This window comes from Lissotriton helveticus, chromosome 4_1 (assembly GCF_964261635.1).
Source record: "Lissotriton helveticus chromosome 4_1, aLisHel1.1, whole genome shotgun sequence".
In the NCBI taxonomy this organism is placed as follows: domain Eukaryota; kingdom Metazoa; phylum Chordata; class Amphibia; order Caudata; family Salamandridae; genus Lissotriton; species Lissotriton helveticus.
Window position 1 is genome coordinate 1,629,326,437 of NC_136063.1, and position 20,750 is coordinate 1,629,347,186.

A 20,750-nucleotide genomic window follows, 5' to 3' on the forward strand; every position below is an offset into this window, starting at 1 on the left:
ATCTTTGAAGAACGAGAATGAAATGGGTTGTTCTTTATTTTCCTTTTGACATGTGTGATTAGGACAGGGACACAGTCAAAGCAAGAATCCCCTTAGCTGCTGCTAAATAGATGACAGAGAATTAAGAATTCTAATATATAACCTTGAAGATACATCATGTGCCCTGAAGAAGTCCTGCTGTTTAAGGGATGAAACACGTTGGCCGTATCCATGTCCTATTCACACTTGTCAAGAGGAAACTAGGGAACAACCTTTTCTAATACACAAGAATAGTGGTTCATGGATATTTGATTAATAAGTTTAACTTTTGTATAAAAGATATTCGATTCTCGTTCTGCAAAGATGGGACATTGCGTTGATATGTATGAAGTGCTTCTCCTATATTTTTGGCTTATCAATCTTATTTGTGACAAAGTAACCCTCCACCAAACTGTAAATCAGCACCCCTGTCAATTTCAGTATTGTTTAATATGCTTTTGTTTAAATGCCCTACACCTCATAGAGTTGTTCATGATGCTTTTCTGCAAAAAAACTAGGTGTATACTTGGGGCCACTGGAATTATGTGGCAGGAGAGGGCTAAATTATGTGGCAGAGTTGAGTAAATTATGCAGCAAGAAAGGGAAATTCATTCGACATATTTTGTAATAATGTTACTTCATTATTTCATCATTTTTAAACTTGGTATCTGCATGGGCATTGGTTGCCCCTCATTAATACCAGTTTAACACCCAAATATAGCAATAAGCAACAGGAAGGTGACCCGTCCAGCTTTGCCAAGAGCCTTCCACTGTACGGCAACAGGTGTCACCTGAGTTTTAGTATTATTTTTAACCGTTTAAGATATAACCAATTGTTTTTGTTAAAATCTGCAGATTATGCAGCAGGTGATGGATTATATAGCATATGCAGCAAATCTATAATTATACGAAAACTGCCACAGCGTGGCCCTGCAAATAATTCACTATTGTTTAAAGGGACAGTGTACTGAAATTACCTTTGTTCAGTCCGTAATTTGTGCAGGAGCTTTCAGGGACTCAGCACCGGCACTTTTTTAACAGGGCCAGGGTTTTTTAACAGGGCCAGGGCTATTGAATTTTTCTCCCCAGTGAAATGAGCCCAATAATTATTTTAAAAACATGTACCTCCGTGTCATGTGTCGTCCTCCTTCCTGCAGGATGGCCCACCCAGGTCCAGGCATGATGACTGCATGACGTTAGTGATGTCAGTAATGCACGCCTGCCTTTCAAGGAGCATTTTCTTTTGCATTGGTTAATTATTACAGTTGAGGGCGGGCTGATGGGTGAGCTGCGGGCAAGGCAGGCTGGGTCCTGGAAAGTTCTGGTCCCTGCAATAAACTTAAGGCGACATCGTCAAAGTAATTCAAAAGTGCATAGCTGATGTCTGTTAACAACTCGCATGCATTGAAATGCAAACCCAGCAGAAGCAGGCCATAAATTATTCCTTTTGACTTGTCGTTTGCATCGCACGCTGATGCTCTTGGTCTGGGCTGGGGGCCCACTAAAACATATTATTTGCCAGTGATCTAAGTGAACCAGTGCCAAGGAGACTGCAGGTCACAGCTAAGAGAGTAGGAGATAGTACTCCAACAAATCGCTATTAAATAATCTGGAACAGATTTACCATCGTGTGTCCTCTACGCCAATTTCTTTGTAGCAAATACATTTATAAGTTAACTCTTCTTTTCAAGCTCAGTGCCTCGTGTCTCAACGGTAAAGTCACTGCAGGATAATAAACTAATAACAATAAAGCAAGCTGATAAAGGAGGTGCGGTGGTAGTCCTGAATACGCAGGGCTACGAAAAAGAAGTCTTGAGGCTACTTGAGGTACTTACCAACTACCAACCACTGGCACGTGACCCAACACCTCAACTCCAAGAGAATAACGGGGCCCTTGTGGCGGATGCTAGGGAGAAAAAGTGGATAACTCACAAGGAGGCTGACTTCCTAATGAATGTAAGACCTAGAATACCAGTGTTTTGCATCTTGCCGAAGATCCAGAAAGCCCAGCGTCCTCCACCAAGCCGCGCGATTGTCTCAGTGATCCAATCAGTACTGGAGCCATTGTCCCAGTTTGCTGATTTTTTCTTGACGGAGTCTGTGATTACCCAACCATCATTTGTGCAGGATACCACTGATGTTTTGAACATCCTGAAAACAGTAGAATATGATCCGGCGACACAATTGCTGGTAACAATAGACATTGAGTCTTTATACACCAGCATACCCCAAGATGCCACACTGGTGGCAGCAGCGCGTGCTCTTGGGGCATTGGAATGGCTCTATGATGTTCCCCAAACATTTGTACTGCAATGTATAGAACTTGCTTTAACCAGGAATTTCTTTGCATATAAGGACCAGATTTATCTCCCAGTGTCAGGAACATCATGGGGGCCACATTTGCACCGAGTCTGGCCTGCATTTATGTGGGCCAGTTCAAGGAGAATGTGGTGTTTCATGCCTCCAACCCCTTCCAGGAGAATATTTCTCTTTGGAAGAGGTTCATTGAAGATGTCCTCTGCATATGAACTGGATCAGAGGACAAGCTCTTGAAATTTTTATCCTGGCTCAATGTACAGGATGAATGTCTTCGGTTCACTTGGAGCATGAGTAAAGGCTCCGCTGTATATCTAGACGTAGACATCACAGCAGAGAATAATGGGCTGGTGACTGCGTACATCAGAAGCCTACAGATCGAAACTCTTTGTTGCATTATCGATCATTCCATCCTAGAGCACTCCGTGATAATGTGCCTGTGGGGCAGTTCTTGAGATATCGGAGAAACAGCTCCTCGAGTGGATCATTCATGGAGCAATCTGAAGACTTAGTTGTGAAACTAAAGAACAGAGTATATCCTAACAATGTGGTTAATAGAGCCCGTAAGCGTGCTCTCAATACACCCCGTGAAACATTTCTGGAGAGGGTGGCTTAACAAAAAGACCAGTGTGTACCGAAAGTAACAACTTTCGACCCTCTGTCTACTCAAATCAGACAGATAATACGGAAGCATTGGTCACTTTTGGGTACGAGGGGGAAGAAAATGCCACTTATCAGATTCGCCTTCTGAAGGGCTCCGAACTTACAGGATAAATTGGTCCATACACATCCGGTTCAACAAAAGAAGGAGTTGGGCTTACCTACAGGACATTATCGGTGTGGTGGATGTTTGGTGTGTGGGCTCACTGAAGTGACAAAACATGGTACCTTAACAAGTTCAGTAATTGCAACACAACACACGTTATCTATAGAATCACGTATGCGTGTGAGTTGCATTACATGGGTCTCACATCACGAAAGGTAATGGTGTGGATACAAGATCACTTAAGAATCTTGAAAGCAGGAAAGTTAACTACATGCCTCTTCCAGCACTTCGGTGAATTTAAACATGATCTCAGGGATCTGAGATGGACAGTGTTGGAGAGGGTGGTGTGAGAAACATACAACATTGATGACATTCTGGCCAGGAAGGAGGCTAAATGTATTTTTACTGAGAAAGTCGAACGCCTGAGTCTGAATGATTCCATTGAATGGAATAAAATAGGCTAGTGATATGACCGTGTGTGAGTCAGGCACAATAACTGACATTTTGAGGGAGGCCACTGACTTGTGATTTTTATATGGGTGAGCTGGACACAAGATGCAAAAACTGTTGATTGATTTTATTAAAAAAATTTAAATTCAGCTTGGAATCTGTTTCTCCTATCTTTCATATTGCAATTAAAGATAGTATTTAGCTCTTAGAAATAGTGTTCAGGTCATGTAAATAGGTGTGGAGGATTACTTATGCACGCAAATCCACCACTCTAAGATGGCTGCCATGCTGGCAGTGTTTCGGCTGGCTTCTTGTCCGTGTCACATGGTTCCAGCCCGGGCGCAATTAAAATAGCATTAGCGCCATGAACAGGTGATCGGTAAAGAAGAGAGAATGTGAAGCTAACACGCAAGTGCTGTAAGGAGGTTCCATAAGAGGGGCTCAGGTGAAATGGAATTATCTAGCACTGTTTGTTGTGACCAGTATTCTGAGGGCAGCGGGACCACCACTCGGGATTGACTCATAAGTACAATGCACGTTAATGTGTACTCTCTTGACTGGTACTATGCACATAAGATTGTGTTTTGTAGTCCATGGCAGAGAAGTGGGCATGGCGGTACGAGTCTTTAAACAGCGGGACTCGTGCTGTGTTACGGGATGCTTAGCATCACGGCTCGATTCGGGGTACCACGCAGGTGGACGGCATCCCCCAACTTATTTTACCGGGAGCTCAATAACTGGAGCAAATGAAGCCAAACATTCACTCTTTGGCCTCGTTGGGGCGAGATCTCGCCCCAGCGAGACCAAAGAGTAAATGTGTGGCTCCATTTGCTAAGAGGTGAGTGAGGGGAGACAATGAGTCTGAAGGTGCAAGCCACCTTTCGTGACGTCACTTCCCGTCGTGAAGTCAGCGTCCCCCCACTTCTTTTTTAGGACTTGTGCCCTGCTTAGCATGACTGGGGCCATTATGCAAGCGCACTAAAAGACACCAGAGAGAGCAGGTGACTCTAGAATGGAGATTTTGTGGGGGTGCCTGATATTAAGAATGGGCAGAGAGTTGAGGGCAAAGCTTGGAATATGACAGTGTGAAGTTATGGGGTCATGTACGCGTAATTTACTGTGCATGTGATTTCAGATGGAGACTGACAATTGCAGTCATTCAGGTGGAATGCAACCATTTGGCGCAGGTTCTTTTACTGAAGGTGGTTGCAGGTACATGGGACAACAGCAACCACTCGATAAATATATGATTAAATGAAGGAGCTTTGAACCTTTATTGTATATAGGGCTGTTTATGATTGGCACGTTCTTCTTTTTTATCTTGTCAATAACAACATTCTTCTTTTTTTATCTTGTCAATAACCACAGATTTGGTGTGAAAAAGGACTGAGGTGAAGATTGGTTCCCCAACAGCCCTGACGAAGTTGCCTCGACTGTTTGGCAACAAAACATGTTGGCCTTTTTGTGAGCAAAAGTGGCCATATACATGCCTGTCTTTTAACCTGAGAACGCTCAAAACATTTAATAAAGGATGTGTTGTATGTGAGTGCTACCTCATTTTTAACTCGTGAGAACCTTGTTCTCTTTGCACAGTTGTCGATGAATGAGCACTGAGTGAGCTACATAGTCTCAGTGTTGTCTGTCACACACTTGTTTATGTTGTTTGATTTCCCACCTCTGAGGAATTCTAGTACACACCTTTTTTTCTTTTTGAGGCCATGAAAGTAACCGATGATGATAACGTGGGCATACTGGCGAGTACCACCTAGCCGCTCTGTGGGTTTGCATACGTGAGGTGCTTTCTGGCTTTTTCTCACATTTTTTAATTTTTTTTTCATTTTTTCAAGTTTTGAGTTTTGGCATACACATTGATGTCATGGTTTTAAACCACAGTGGGATGTGTATCTGTTGTGGTTATTGACAATTCGTTTTAAATTGAGCATCAAGGATTAATCAGTTCATGGTCATCTAGACAGGACTGATCTGGGAAGGTAAAACATTTTAATAACTCCCTAGAGTTTCTAACATTTGAGATGGACTGCTCATAGAGGTCAGACCCAGTAGTGTTTTGGTTGATGGACGAGAGGGCGGTCTGACTTCTCAATCCCCCTGTTGCTCCTATTGTGGATGTGAATAAAAAGGGCTGCCCAGCAGCTCTGCTGCCCTGACTGTAAGAGGGACTGCTCTGCTGCAGTACTACCTGAGGAAGAGGAACTGGACATTTCCCTTGAACCCTGTACTACCAGAGTGACTCCAAGGGCTAGTTGCCTGGCCTCCTGTTCTGGGCTACAGGGATACAATGAACTCCAACACTCTTGAACCCTGGACCTGGACTCTGGCTGCAGTAATTCATAACCCCCCAAGTGGTGCCTCCCCGTCCTGGACCATTGGAAGTGGGGATAAAGGTGCTCTGCCAGCCCAGATGTGGTCCCCATCAGAACTGATGCAACCAGACCCAGCCCTTGCAGCTCCTCATCAGATCGAATGCAGCAGGACACAACTGACGCAGGAACCAACATTCCTCATCAGAACCACCACTGTGCAGTACAACACCCCGCATCAAGGACATAAGATACAATTCTCAGTGAGCCTAAATTCGTCCCTGCATCTAACCCGCACCACATCGTGGTTAAGCACATGTTAATTGAGTGACTTTTTGTGGTTCACATTGATGAGGATTGTGGCTGTTACTGGAGTAGGCTTTCACCCCCCTCAATCAGCAATCCAATGTGTCACAGACATAACAAGATGGTGTTATAGCTGGTTTGCTGCAATTTGCTGGGTTCTTCTGCAGAACTTAAGTCTTGACAGCGCTCTGCTTGGAATTTGACATAGAACTGCAGTATGTGAAATCTATGGCCCTTGAAGAAGATATTAATTAACTGGTTTGATGAGTCCTAACTGATGTTTCTGGTTAAGGGAAAACTCCCTTTCTTGAGAAGGTCAAATCCTCCACCAGGGCAAACCTGCACTCTGTATGTAACTGCATGGACTTTAGAGTTGGATGCAGGGAGTCTAAGTCCTAGTTGGCTCTTTAAGAGAAGCTAAGAAATCGCTTTTGGGCACAATAACGGGTATTAAGTTAATTCATTTTAAGCATGGGAATGTGATTCAGTAATTAGTGAATGATGTGAGGTTTTTATCTTTGATTTTTTGCTCGATTGCAATGTTCCCCCAAATCAGTAGGCATGGCACGAAAATATTAGGACATTTCCAATACTCGGCATCCTCTTTGGGTTGCTTGATGTGATCCTAAAATTCCAATCCATAATTCGATGATATTTTGAACAAAATTGGCCTCTGGACCAGGTGGGCGGTATATAGGAGCCTCAACAAAGGTGAATGTAAGGTTAACTCTGGATGAAAAATAAACACTCAGTCTTTGGAACTTGGGTAATTTGACTGACTGAACAGGTAAACATTATGTAATAAACAATGGCGATCCGCTTTCCTGATGGTAGGGGTGGTTCTGAAGGAGTTTATAGTCATCTGGTAGAGCTAAAGTGATAAAATGGAGGGAACTGGCCTTAAGCCATGTTTCAGTTAAAAAGAGTAGATGAAATGTGTTTGAAAGAATGAAATTGTGTAATACCGTGAAGTGTTTAGGAAGGATCATTACATTTAAAAACGGTGGCACTTGAACCATTTTTAGTGTAGGGGTCCTGGCCAACAGCATCACCTCACTAAAGACATAGTTGATATATAGGAGTCTCCTTTTGAAAACATAATAAACGCTGCCAGAAGAACACGTTTGAAAGGCCCTTTATAGTTCATTCTCCTTCTAAGCTCTTCCAAGGTATATGGGAGGGCTGCAGCACCTCCCGCTCCCCTAGTTCCAGCGCCATTGTATAAAGTCAATAAAGTAATATCTGTGGAGGTGATGCATTTGGTAGGGCTGCCTCTGTGATAAAATTCTGTTTGCAGTTAATTCAGGAGAAGGGTCTTCCTAGCTGAAGGCAGTGGCTGAGTGAGAAACCTTAGGGTTGAACATGTAGAGTGTTTCAGACAAATAAGTGAGAAGTGGAGTAGAGACTGAAGATGGCGGACCACAGATGTTCTATTCTTTTTATGTAGCTTCTATAATAGTTGTTTTGACCATAGATCCTGACTTTACATGCTTTTTGGCTGCGGATGGACAGATACAGGCTTGCGCTTGGCATGCCGCCGAGATACCCGCTGGATGCGCCCGCTGCGTGGACACACTGCAGTGCCTGCTTTGCAGGTAGCCATCATAGGGTGGACAACCTCATCAAAAATACAACTTTAGCACTTATTGTGCCCTAAATTCACAAAGTAAATAAAAGAGGGGGTGGAAATAAAAATACAACTGAGGACCAGCGGATATTGTTCCTCCAGGCAAAGGCTTGTCTGGGACACGAGAAGGCAACACAAACAAATTAAATGCAAGAAAAGTGTCCAACATGTGAACATAAAAGAAAGACTCCTTGGAGCATGAAACAGTGAAACCAGGCACCTCCAATTAAATGAGTACATGGAAAGTAAAATATAGATAAAATTCCACCATCCCTGTGAGAGGAAGTACACCACTACTACTTAATGGAATCTGTGTGGATACGCTGAAGTGTTTGTAGCAATTGCTTTGAAGGGCACAGTCCAGGGTAGGTAAGACATTGGAGTATTAATACAAGGGGGTGAGAGTCCCTCCTTCAAATATTAATTACAATCCTTGTTAGGGTGATCCACAACAGTCATTAAATAAACCTGTGCTCAACTCTCTGGTAATGTGACATAGAGCAGTAAAACTTAACTTCAGAGGCAATTTGTAAAGTTTTTACACAGTACTCAAACAGTAATGAAGTGAAAATGCAACTCAATGAAACTTTCAAAGCACTTTAGACATATAGGGAATATTTTAATAAGTACAATGACACCAAAATGACAAAAATCCAATAGGTAGAACTGGGATGTGAGTTTTCAAAAGTTTGAGTTAAAAACAGCGCTGAAAAGTGCTATGTGCCAACTGCGGGTATCTGCTTGCTCTAGTTTGGGTTAAAGTCCAGAGTTAAGGACAACCGCGATGGACCGCTGGTCAGATGCAGGGACCAGGTTTGTCCCATTGAAATGTTTATCCTCTGACTTAGAAACTTTTATGGAGTTTGAAAGTCTTTAGCAGGCCCAGGCAGCTGATTAGCTCTGAGGGAGGGCTTGCGGGTGACAAGGAACCACTGCTTGAGGTATTGGCATCAATCAAAGGCAGCTCGCCTCGCTGAGTAAGGAGGCACCATAGATGAAGGTTGTTGCTATTGATGCTCAGATGTGTCTCTTTGTCAAATCAGGGAAGCGGTTTGCTGGGTGCTGCTCGGTGTTGCTCATTGGACTGGTGTCCAGCAGCTTCTGTGCCTCCAGGGAAGCTCCCCTGCCTGGGATGTGTAACGATGGGTCTTCAAAGCAACCAAAGGAAATTAAAAGAAAAGTGAGAAAAGTGTCTTATATTTACTAAGAAATGAATCTGCAATTCTTTGGGACACAATGTACTTACTTGATGGGTCGCTATTCGTTATTATTGGAGAATAAGTTATAGAGATCAGCATGTCTCAAAAAACGGCAGCCCCCCCCTCCCCCCCAATATAGATCATCTGCCTTCTTGTGGATTAGTTTTAACATGCCATCTTCATGCTTCGAGATTCTTTTACTATAGAAAAACGCTTGATTTGGCCAGGCTCTCTGGACATCTGTTCTAACAAAGACAGTGACTGGCAAAACTGTCAGTCTAATCGGATGCATATCAGACGCCGGCCTACCACGTGCTCTGTCCATCTGTGCCACTGGGTGCTATTCTTTCACGAGTGATGATTTGTGCTTAACTGAGCTGGTAATCCTTGAATTCCACTAATACTATTACTGCAGAGAGAATGAAGCACTCCGAGCTCTTGATTCACTTCGGACGCATGCGTGGAGTATTACTGATTGATGATGTAGGAGATTGATTACTTACATTTACATTGTGAATTAGGAATATTATTCTTGCCGCAGAAACTCCCATCGTTGGTCCATAATCTGAATGTAAGATGTAAGAAAATACATTAATTACTGCCCAAAAAATATTAGCCTTTCTCGAACAATTTCTCATCCAATAATATCTTCTTTCTTTTCTTATGTAGTGCTAAATGCCACACGGCTGTCGATTTAAGCACTGTAAATAACAGATGTTACTATTACGGAATGGATCCACCTCGCAAGGCTAAAAAGCTAAAGCTGCAAAGCTGGGGTTTGCTCTCATAATCTCACTGTATTTGTCAGCTACGAGCGTTTAACTCGCTTTGCTATCCTTCCTTCCATTTGTTATTCCCTGTTAAATATTTTGTACTGGCCTGTCTAAGAGCTCATTGTGACTGTAGCGAAAGCAGCTTATGTCTCAAGTTTTGGGCCTGTGCCCTTAGATTGCTAAATGATAGTTAACTAATTCATATTCCACTGAACTTCGGAAACATAATCCCGCCTCCAGTGGCGATGGAACGCTTTTCAGAGTGGAGGGACCGCCATCAATGTTTCATCACCAAAGTAATAGAGGTTGTGAAAAATCAAAGCATTGCACAAAGAACTGTTGTAGCAAACGAGACGTGCACCTTCGGCAGGAAAATGGCGGGGGAGCAGTGTGAGTCCAGAGGCGATTTTTGCAGCACATTGTCCCGCAAACATGACTGAAGCATGGTGTGGTAGGGTACTGCCATTTACAGAGAGCACCTTGTCCATTGAAATGGCCTCTTGAAAGGCCACTAAATTTGTTTCAGGCAACTAGTTTTACTACTAACGATAAATGGCCTAGAATTTCCTGACACTTGGCCCCCTTACTTTGAGCCGACAGCAAACTGCTGGGGGGCGGTGGGTTCGATGAACACCGAAAGTAAAAGCCTCTTTATAGCTCATTCTCCTTCTGAATTCCTGCATGGTTATTTTCGGGGTGCTGCAGTGCTTAGTTTGTAGAAAAAAAAAAGAAGTGCCAGGACCCTTCTCTGGAGGCCGCTGCAGCTGGCACCACTCACTGTCCCTGCCAGCCCTGCCAATGACAGTACCAACACAACTACTAACCATCACACTTCTGCAAGAGTGAGAATTCAGACTATTCCAGGCTCCCAAATTCATAAGAATGGCTTTGGCAGCAGGTGTTAGTCCTTTTAAACAGTTATTTCAATAATAAACAACTTGTGTGTGCTCATTTTTGACTTAGACAAACAGCACCACCATGTGGCAGACTGTCATAGGTACTGGTGTTCTGCAGCCACGCCCCCCCACCCAACCCCGCCTGCAACCCTACTTCCAGTGCCCTGCCCAACTCTGAAAATAAGGCTCCTTGTTATCTCTGCCAGGACACTATATGCGAAGTGCAGTCACGCGCCACCTACACCCATTACTTAGGCTCATTTTTCTAACCTTGCCAAGATGAAGAGAATAGATAGGAAAAAGTAAGCATTTTTGATATTTTACCTGTACTTATGCCAGAGGAAAAATATAGTCGTTAAATAGAAGGCACCCTTTCCTACACACATTGTAAACAAACATTGGCAAAGCCAATAGGTCTGACGTTGGCTGCCAACATTTGGCTTTGCCGATGTTTGTGAATGTTTGTTTGTGAAACTTTACAAGGGGACTAGATTTTATATGTAAGTGCACTGCAAAAGCAGAATGCAATGACTCACAGAGAGGTAAGCCAGTGCTTGTAGTGGGCTGACCATGTGCCTCATGCTGTATGCTGTGGTGAGCAGAACAAATTGTGAATGACACACTAACATGCCAATGGATGGGGAGAGCTGGGTGAAAGCCTTATCATTTAGTATATTACATTTATAATGTTATTAAAATCAAAGGATTTTGGCTAACACCAGACTTAAAAAGGATTGACCAAATCAGAGAGCTTCCCAGCCATTTTAAAGTGCTTTAAACCAGATCTATTTGGGTGTAAGGGAGTTGCTCATAAGAGTGAGAAGTGTATGTTGTATGTTTATGAATGCCAAACAGCTACTACACTGTGGGTGGTAACCAAATCTGCATTGCTTTTTTAAAGTCACTTTTTTAACACCACCTCAGTTACACCCTTGTTTCTACAACATGCTGAAATTCAATGTCATGCTGTTACATCTTCTTTATATTTATTTATTTTTGTGAATCACACGTGATTATGTGTATATTATAACATTTTCCAGGTGTTCAACCCTTGGATTATCACTCCCTGAATGGTGTCTCAAAGTTCACCAGGTCTCACAGAGAAATCATTATGTTCCAACCATTTAACAAATGTCAATTTAGCTGATAGGTCTTATTTTCTGTAGTAAGACTATTTTGTGCGTTAATCATGAAGATATGTTATGTAAGGAATTTTGTAAGATCGTAGTCCACGTACGAGGGATGTGGTAGTTCTATAAAAAAAAGCCAAGAGATGATCAAATGGCAGTATCCTAAAAGGACTCTCTAGTGACGCCTGCCTTATTTACAAGGGTAATTATGTGTATTGTTTTTCTCTTGCAATTTTCTTTAAAGATCCTGGCCCGGAATAATATTTCGACAGATGGAATACTGCATCACAAACATGGCAGTTATCCCATCCGCCATATTATAAATCACCTTTCAACGACTCTTGCAATAAGGTGGAAATTATATCAATCATAACAAACTAGGTGCACATGAGTGGTTGTGGTATATGACACCTCACTCCCAGTCAGTCCAAGAAATAGGTGCGCCACTTCCTTGCCTAATCACTCCACAGAAAAGGCCAAATTACAAAAGAATACCTAAAAAATATGGGAAAAGCACGTTGTACATATCAACGTAATGTCCAATCTTTGAAGAACGAGAATGAAATGGGTTGTTCTTTATTTCCCTTTTGACAAGTGTGATTAGGACAGGGACACAGCCAAAGCAAGAGTCTCCTAAGCTGCTGCTAAATAGATGACAGAGAATTAAAAATTCTAATATATAACCTTGAAGATACATCATGTGTCCTGAAGAAGTCCTGCTGTTTAAGGGATGAAACACCTTGGCTGTATCCATGTCCTATTCGCACTTGTCAAGAGGAAACTAGAGAACAACCTTTTCTAATACACAAGAATAGTGGTCCATGGATATTTAATTAATAGGTTTCACTTTTGTATAAAAGATATTCGATTCTCGTTCTGCGAAGATGGGACATCTTTGCGTTGATATGTATGAAGTGCTTCTCCTATATTTTTGGCTTATCAATCATGTTTGTGACAAAGTAACCCTCCACCAAACTGTAAATCAGCACCCCTGTCAATTTCAGTATTGTTTAATATGCTTTTGTTTAAATGCCCTACACCTCATAGAGTTGTTCATGATGCTTTTCTGAAAAAAAAACGAGGTATATAATTGGGGCCATTGGAATTATGTGGCAGGAGAGGGCGAAATTATGTGGCAGAGTTGAGTAAATTATGCAGCAAGAAAGGAAAATTAATTCGACATATTTTGTAATAATGTTACTTCATTATTTCATCATTTTTAAACTTGGTAACTGTATGGGCATTGGTTGCCCCTCATTAATACCAGTTTAACACCCAAATATAGCAATAAGCAACAGAAAGGTGACCCGTCCAGCTTTGCCAAGGGCCTTCCACTGGACGGCAACAGGTGTCACCTGAGTCTCAGTATGTTTTGAACGGTTTAAGATAGAACCAATTGTTTTTGTTAAAATCTGCAGATTATGCAGCAGATGATGGATTATATAGAATATGCAGCAAATCTATAATTATACGAAAACTGCCACAAGTCTATAATTATACGAAAACTGCCACAACGTGGCCCTGCAAATAATTCACTGTTGTTTATAGGGACAGTGTACTGAAATGACCTTTTTGTTGTACTTTTCCTTAAGGTCAGTTGTAATATTTATCAGTTTCTCTCAATGGCCTGTCAGGTATCATCAGGCTTGTAGCACTTCCTAAAACAGACATGGCACAATAGCCGACTGCACAATTTTGCCTGTCAGCTGACATGGCATTCGGTGCAAACATGAGAGGGTTTGGGTGCCACTTTTAAATTACAGTCTTTCTTCCTCTACTTTTTTTTAATAGTAATGTATGATGCTTTTGTTTTTCTGTTGTAGCTGGATGATTTTTCAACGTTTCCAGACTATTTTAAAAAGTGTTGTAGGCGACTCTGAAAGCTCACATACATTTGTAGACTAAGAGACTGATGCAATAAAGCATTTTGCTCTCGAAAATCGTACAATTCACAAAATTGCAGCATTTGCAACTGTAAATAAATAAGTCTGATACTTGCAAAGCGCAAACAACTACCCCTATGGGTGTCAAGGCGCTGAGGGCCGTCGGGAAGATTAAGCGAGCTATTGCCCATGGTGCTGGGCTGACCTGCCGCTGGTGATCGAAATGCGAGCTCCCCTGTTCTGGAGTCAGCCACCCTGGCGGCTGAGCCACACCTCTTCTGTAAAAAAAAATTGAGATTTTGATATGTACAAAACACCTTTGGTGGTTTGGAATAGTCTTTCTGAATTTCGTGAGGGATTTTGTAATTCATTTCGAACTGCAATTGGAAGGGGGACGTAAAAAGGACATCTCTCCTGAAAGTGAATCACAGTGAGTCATATCAATAACATGTGGCGGCAATTCCAGTTGTAAACCACTGAATAGTTACTGACTCATTAAAAGAGTTGCCAACGTTTCGTAAAGGGAAGCTTTGCAATGGTCCACAGGGGGATAAAAAAGGAAACGAATAACATTTAATTTAAAAGCAACACAGGTTCCTTTAAACAGGCATGAGCTGCTTACAGAAAAAAGTTCCAGTTGGGAATGTCAAAGCTGGGATGGGCGTGTGCTGTCCCTTGCAGCCCCTAACCACAGTGTTCGTGTCCAGTCACAGGGGTTTGATAATCTATATTCCTTAGGCAGTTCATTGAACTACCTCTTGCAAATGAGAATTTTCGGATATGACCTATCAGTACATTTGGTCACATTGCAAAACAGACAGGTTGCAACGTGTATGTACATTTTCACCCTCTTTTTTGATCCTACCTGTTATTAGATCAGGACGTGTGTCCTCTTTTGCAACAGATGCTGTGTGACATCTGTCATTTGACAGATGGGGGTGGCAACACCTCCCCATGACAAATAGACACACGGATCTGAGTGGAAATTGCAGCTCATCGGATCTAATCCCGTTGAGAGTTTAGTGAAATATAACACAGCAGCTACTACAGACAAATATAATTGTTGCCTAAAAGGTGCATAAACCAAACCAACTAATGGAGCTTTATGAGTTAATGTGCGTATTGTAGAATCTTTTTTTGTTGCTGTTATGGTGTGTTTTAATGCACACTCGCGAATTATCTTGAATAATCATAATATAGTAAGGTACAGCAGAATAGGTTACGTTTCCCAGGAAAATTCATGCCCATCTGAAATTATGACCCTCTCAGACAATATATTTCATATTCGAAAGAGATAACATTCCTCATAGACCCTTCAAAATGACTTCCAGATCATGCACTATTCAAAATATGTGCTCTTTGATAATATCTATTCAAAATATGTGCTCTTTGATAATATCTATTCAAAATCTGTGCTGTTTGATAATATCTATCAGCGCTAATGTGCCCAGGAAAATGTTCATCTGAATTCCTGTGTAACATCACATCCCAGTTCCATTGCTGAGCAGAAAACCGTGCAGTGATGCAACTTTCTGAATATAGCATCATAGAAGATGTTGAATAAACATCAGACGGTCAAATTAAGTAACCATGCAGTCAACGCTGTGGTCCCACACAATTTCTTGCCGTCAATCACAGTGTAAAATAATGCATTTCCGGAGTCTTTTTCATCTTTCTTTTTTAACCGACTGTTTCTCTTATCTTTTACTTATAGTGCTTTCGCACATCTCAAAGGCGCTTTTCTGTGCAAACGTTTAAACAAATCTTTACAGGATTCTCTCAGGGTGCCAAGTGCAGATGCAGTTGCTTCTTATCAACACTGACTCGAATCAGTTTTAGAGTTAGATTAAGGGGTGTCTCACACCCACAGGCTGGTACATGTCATAAGGATCCCTAGAACCTGAAATGAGATCACTCTTGGAGCTATGATCACCCGGAAGAAGGACTGCTCGGCTGTCTGAAGCCTAAAGGAAGACTGAACCTGTTTGCCTTCTACCCAGGGACACAGAAGTGACTTCAAGGGTCAGTTGGCTGACCTCCTGTGTGAGCTACAGGGAAACAATAGGTTCCAGTGCTCTTTCTTGCTTCCCAGCTTACCAACCCAACTGGACCCAAGCTACTCCCCTCTGCTGGCAACTGTGGGAGTGAGTCCTGAATCCCATATGTTGTCTTCAAGGTCCTGGACCATTGGCTGTGGTCAGAGTGAACTTCTCCCTGCTCAACTGAAGGGTTCATTGGATCCAATGCAGGGTGGCACAGAGATGCGCAAAGCTTTAAGTGGAAATGCATTTTTTAATATAAACTTCAGAAAAATAGTTTTTATTTAATTTGTCATATTTCCATCAATTAACATGCCTGCATTTATGTGGGCCAGTTCAAGGAGAATGTGGTGTTTCATGCCTCCAACCCCTTCCAGGAGAATATTTCTCTTTGGAAGAGGTTCATTGAAGATGTCCTCTGCATATGAACTGGATCAGAGGACAAGCTCTTGAAATTTTTATCCTGGCTCAATGTACAGGATGAATGTCTTCGGTTCACTTGGAGCATGAGTAAAGGCTCCGCTGTATATCTAGACGATGACATCACAGCAGAGAATAATGGGCTGGTGACTGCGTACATCAGAAGCCTACAGATCGAAACTCTTTGTTGCATTATCGATCATTCCATCCTAGAGCACTCCGTGATAATGTGCCTGTGGGGCAGTTCTTGAGATATCGGAGAAACAGCTCCTCGAGGGGATCATTCATGGAGCAATCTGAAGACTTAGTTGTGAAACTAAAGAACAGAGTATATCCTAACAATGTGGTTAATAGAGCCCGTAAGCGTGCTCTCAATACACCCCGTGAAACATTTCTGGAGAGGGTGGCTTAACAAAAAGACCAGTGTGTACCGAAAGTAACAACTTTCGACCCTCTGTCTACTCAAATCAGACAGATAATCGGAAGCATTGGTCACTTTTGGGTACGAGGGGGAAGAAAATGCCACTTATCAGATTCGCCTTCTGAAGGGCTCCGAACTTACAGGATAAATTGGTCCATACACATCCGGTTCAACAAAAGGAGGAGTTGGGCTTACCTACAGGACATTATCGGTGTGGTGGATGTTTGGTGTGTGGGCTCACTGAAGTGACAAAACATGGTACCTTAACAAGTTCAGTAATTGCAACACAACACACGTTATCTATAGAATCACGTGTGCGTGTGAGTTGCATTACATGGGTCTCACATCACGAAAGGTAATGGTGTGGATACAAGATCACTTAAGAATCTTGAAAGCTGGAAAGTTAACTACATGCCTCTTCCAGCACTTCGGTGAATTTAAACATGATCTCAGGGATCTGAGATGGACAGTGTTGGAGAGGGTGGTGTGAGAAACATACAACATTGATGACATTCTGGCCAGGAAGGAGGCTAAATGTATTTTTACTGAGAAAGTCGAACGCCTGAGTCTGAATGATTCCATTGAATGGAATAAAATAGGCTAGTGATATGACCGTGTGTGAGTCAGGCACGATAACTGACATTTTGAGGGAGGCCACTGACTTGTGATTTTTATATGGGTGAGCTGGACACAAGATGCAAAAACTGTTGATTGATTTTATTAAAAAAAATTTAATTCAGCTTGGAATCTGTTTCTCCTATCTTTCATATTGCAATTAAAGATAGTATTTAGCTCTTAGAAATAGTGTTCAGGTCATGTAAATAGGTGTGGAGGATTACTTATGCACGCAAATCCACCACTCTAAGATGGCTGCCATGCTGGCAGTGTTTCGGCTGGCTTCTTGTCCGTGTCACATGGTTCCAGCCCGGGCGCAATTAAAATAGCATTAGCGCCATGAACAGGTGATCGGTAAAGAAGAGAGAATGTGAAGCTAACACGCAAGTGCTGTAAGGAGGTTCCATAAGAGGGGCTCAGGTGAAATGGAATTATTTAGCACTGTTTGTTGTGACCAGTATTCTGAGGGCAGCGAGACCACCACTCGGGATTGACTCATAAGTACAATGCACGTTAATGTGTACTCTCTTGACTGGTACTATGCACATAAGATTGTGTTTTGTAGTCCACGGCAGAGAAGTGGGCATGGCGGTACGAGTCTTTAAACAGCGGGACTCGTGCTGTGTTACGGGATGCTTAGCATGACTGGGGCCATTATGCAAGCGCACTAAAAGACACCAGAGAGAGCAGGTGACTCTAGAATGGAGATTTTGTGGGGGTGCCTGATATTAAGAATGGGCAGAGAGTTGAGGGCAAAGCTTGGAATATGACAGTGTGAAGGCCTGGGGTCATGTACGCGTAATTTACTGTGCATGTGATTTCAGATGGAGACTGACAATTGCAGTCATTCAGGTGGAATGCAACCATTTGGCGCAGGTTCTTTTACTGAAGGTGGTTGCAGGTACATGGGACAACAGCAACCACTCGGTAAATATATGATTAAATGAAGGGGCTTTGAACCTTTATTGTATATAGGGCTGTTTATGATTGGCACGTTCTTCTTTTTTATCTTGTCAAGAACAACGTTCTTCTTTTTTTATCTTGTCAATAACCACAGATTTGGTGTGAAAAAGGACTGAGGTGAAGATTGGTTCCCCAACAGCCCTGACGAAGTTGCCTCGACTGTTTGGCAACAAAAAATATGTTGGCCTTTTTGTGAGCAAAAGTGGCCATATACATGCCTGTCTTTTAACCTGAGAACGCTCAAAACATTTAATAAAGGATGTGTTGTAAGTGAGTGATACCTCATTTTTAACTCGTAAGAACCTTGTTCTCTTTGCACAGTTGTCGATGAATGAGCACTGAGTGAGCTACATAGTCTCAGTGTTGTCTGTCACACACTTGTTTATGTTGTTTGATTTCCCACCTCTGAGGAATTCTAGTACACACCTTTTTTTCTTTTTGAGGCCATGAAAGTAACCGATGATGATAACGTGGGCATACTGGCGAGTACCACCTAGCCGCTCTGTGGGTTTGCATACGTGAGGTGCTTTCTGGCTTTTTCTCACATTTTTTAATTTTTTTTTTTTTTTTTCAAGTTTTGAGTTTTGGCATACACATTGATGTCATGGTTTTAAACCACAGTGGGATGTGTATCTGTTGTGGTTATTGACAATTCGTTTTAAATTGAGCATCAAGGATTAATCAGTTCATGGACATCTAGACGGGACTGATCTGGGAAGTTAAAACATTTTAATAACTCCCTAGAGTTTCAAACATTTGAGATGGACTGCTCATAGAGGTCAGACCCAGTAGTGTTTTGGTTGATGGACGAAAGGGCGGTCTGACTTCTCAATCCCCCTGTTGCTCCTATTGTGGATGTGAATAAAAAGGGCTGCCCAGCAGCTCTGCTGCCCTGACTGTAAGAGGGACTGCTCTGCTGCAGTACTACCTGAGGAAGAGGAACTGGACATTTCCCTTGAACCCTGTACTACCAGAGTGACTGCAAGGGCTAGTTGCCTGGCCTCCTGTTCTGGGCTACAGGGATACAATGAACTCCAACACTCTTGAACCCTGGACCTGGACTCTGGCTGCAGTAATTCATAACCCCCCAAGTGGTGCCTCCCCGTCCTGGACCATTGGAAGTGGGGATAAAGGTGCTCTGCCAGCCCAGATGTGGTCCCCATCAGAACTGATGCAACCAGACCCAGCCCTTGCAGCTCCTCATCAGATCGAATGCAGCAGGACACAACTGACGCAGGAACCAACATTCCTCATCAGAACCACCACTGTGCAGTACAACACCCCGCATCAAGGACATAAGATACAATTCTCAGTGAGCCTAAATTCGTCCCTGCATCTAACCCGCACCACATCGTGGTTAAGCACATGTTAATTGAGTGACTTTTTGTGGTTCACATTGATGAGGATTGTGGCTATTACTGGAGTAGGCTTTCACCCCCCTCAATCAGCAATCCAATGTGTCACAGACATAACAAGATGGTGTTATAGCTGGTTTGCTGCAATTTGTTGGGTTCTTCTGCAGAACTTAAGTCTTGACAGCGCTCTGCTTGGAATTTGACATAGAACTGCAGTATGTGAAATCTATGGCCCTTGAAGAAGATATTAATTAACTGGTTTGATGAGTCCTATCTGATGTTTCTGGTTAAGGGAAAACTCCCTTTCTTGAGAAGGTCAAATCCTCCACCAGGGCAAACCTGCACTCTGTATGTAACTGCATGGACTTTAGAGTTGGATGCAGGGAGTCTAAGTCCTAGTTGGCTCTTTAAGAGAAGCTAAGAAACCGCTTTTGGGCACAATAACGGGTATTAAGTTCATTCATTTTAAGCATGGGAATGTGATTCAGTAATTAGTGAATGATGTGAGGTTTTTATCTTTGATTTTTTGCTCGATTGCAATGTTCCCCCAAATCAGTAGGCATGGCACGAAAATATTAGGACATTTCCAATACTCGGCATCCTCTTTGGGTTGCTTGATGTGATCCTAAAATTCCAATCCATAATTCGATGATATTTTGAACAAAATTGGCCTCTGGACCAGGTGGGCGGTATATAGGAGTCTCAACAAAGGTGAATGTAAGGTTAACTCTGGATGAAAAAAAAACACTCAGTCTTTAGAACTTGGGTAATTTGACTGACTGAACAGGTAAACATTATGTAATAAACAATGGCGATCCGCTTTCCTGATGGTAGGGGTGGTTCTGAAGGAGTTTATAGTCATCTGGTAGAGCTAAAGTGATAAAATGGAGGGAACTGGCCTTAAGCCATGTTTCAGTTAAAAAGAGTAGATGAAATGTGTTTGAAAGAATGAAATTGTGTAATACCGTGAAGTGTTTAGGAAGGATCATTACATTTAAAAACGGTGGCACTTGAACCATTTTTAGTGTAGGGGTCCTGGCCAACAGCATCACCTCACTAAAGACATAGTTGATATATAGGAGTCTCCTTTTGAAAACATAATAAACGCTGCCAGAAGAAAACGTTTGAAAGGCCCTTTATAGTTCATTCTCCTTCTAAGCTCTTCCAAGGTATATGGGAGGGCTGCAGCACCTCCCGCTCCCCTAGTTCCAGCGCCATTGTATAAAGTCAATAAAGTAATATCTGTGGAGGT

The 20,750-nt window shown here is 42.4% G+C and overlaps 1 long non-coding RNA gene across 1 annotated transcript; it reads left to right on the top strand.

Annotated features, from left to right (window-relative positions):
* Nucleotides 1-17,513: 17,513 nt before the first annotated feature.
* Nucleotides 17,514-18,373, top strand: LOC144827626 (uncharacterized). The gene is made up of 3 exons (XR_013610274.1): nt 17,514-17,600; nt 18,005-18,107; nt 18,238-18,373. It is a non-coding gene; the product is annotated as an uncharacterized LOC144827626 (long non-coding RNA).
* Nucleotides 18,374-20,750: the final 2,377 nt, after the last annotated feature.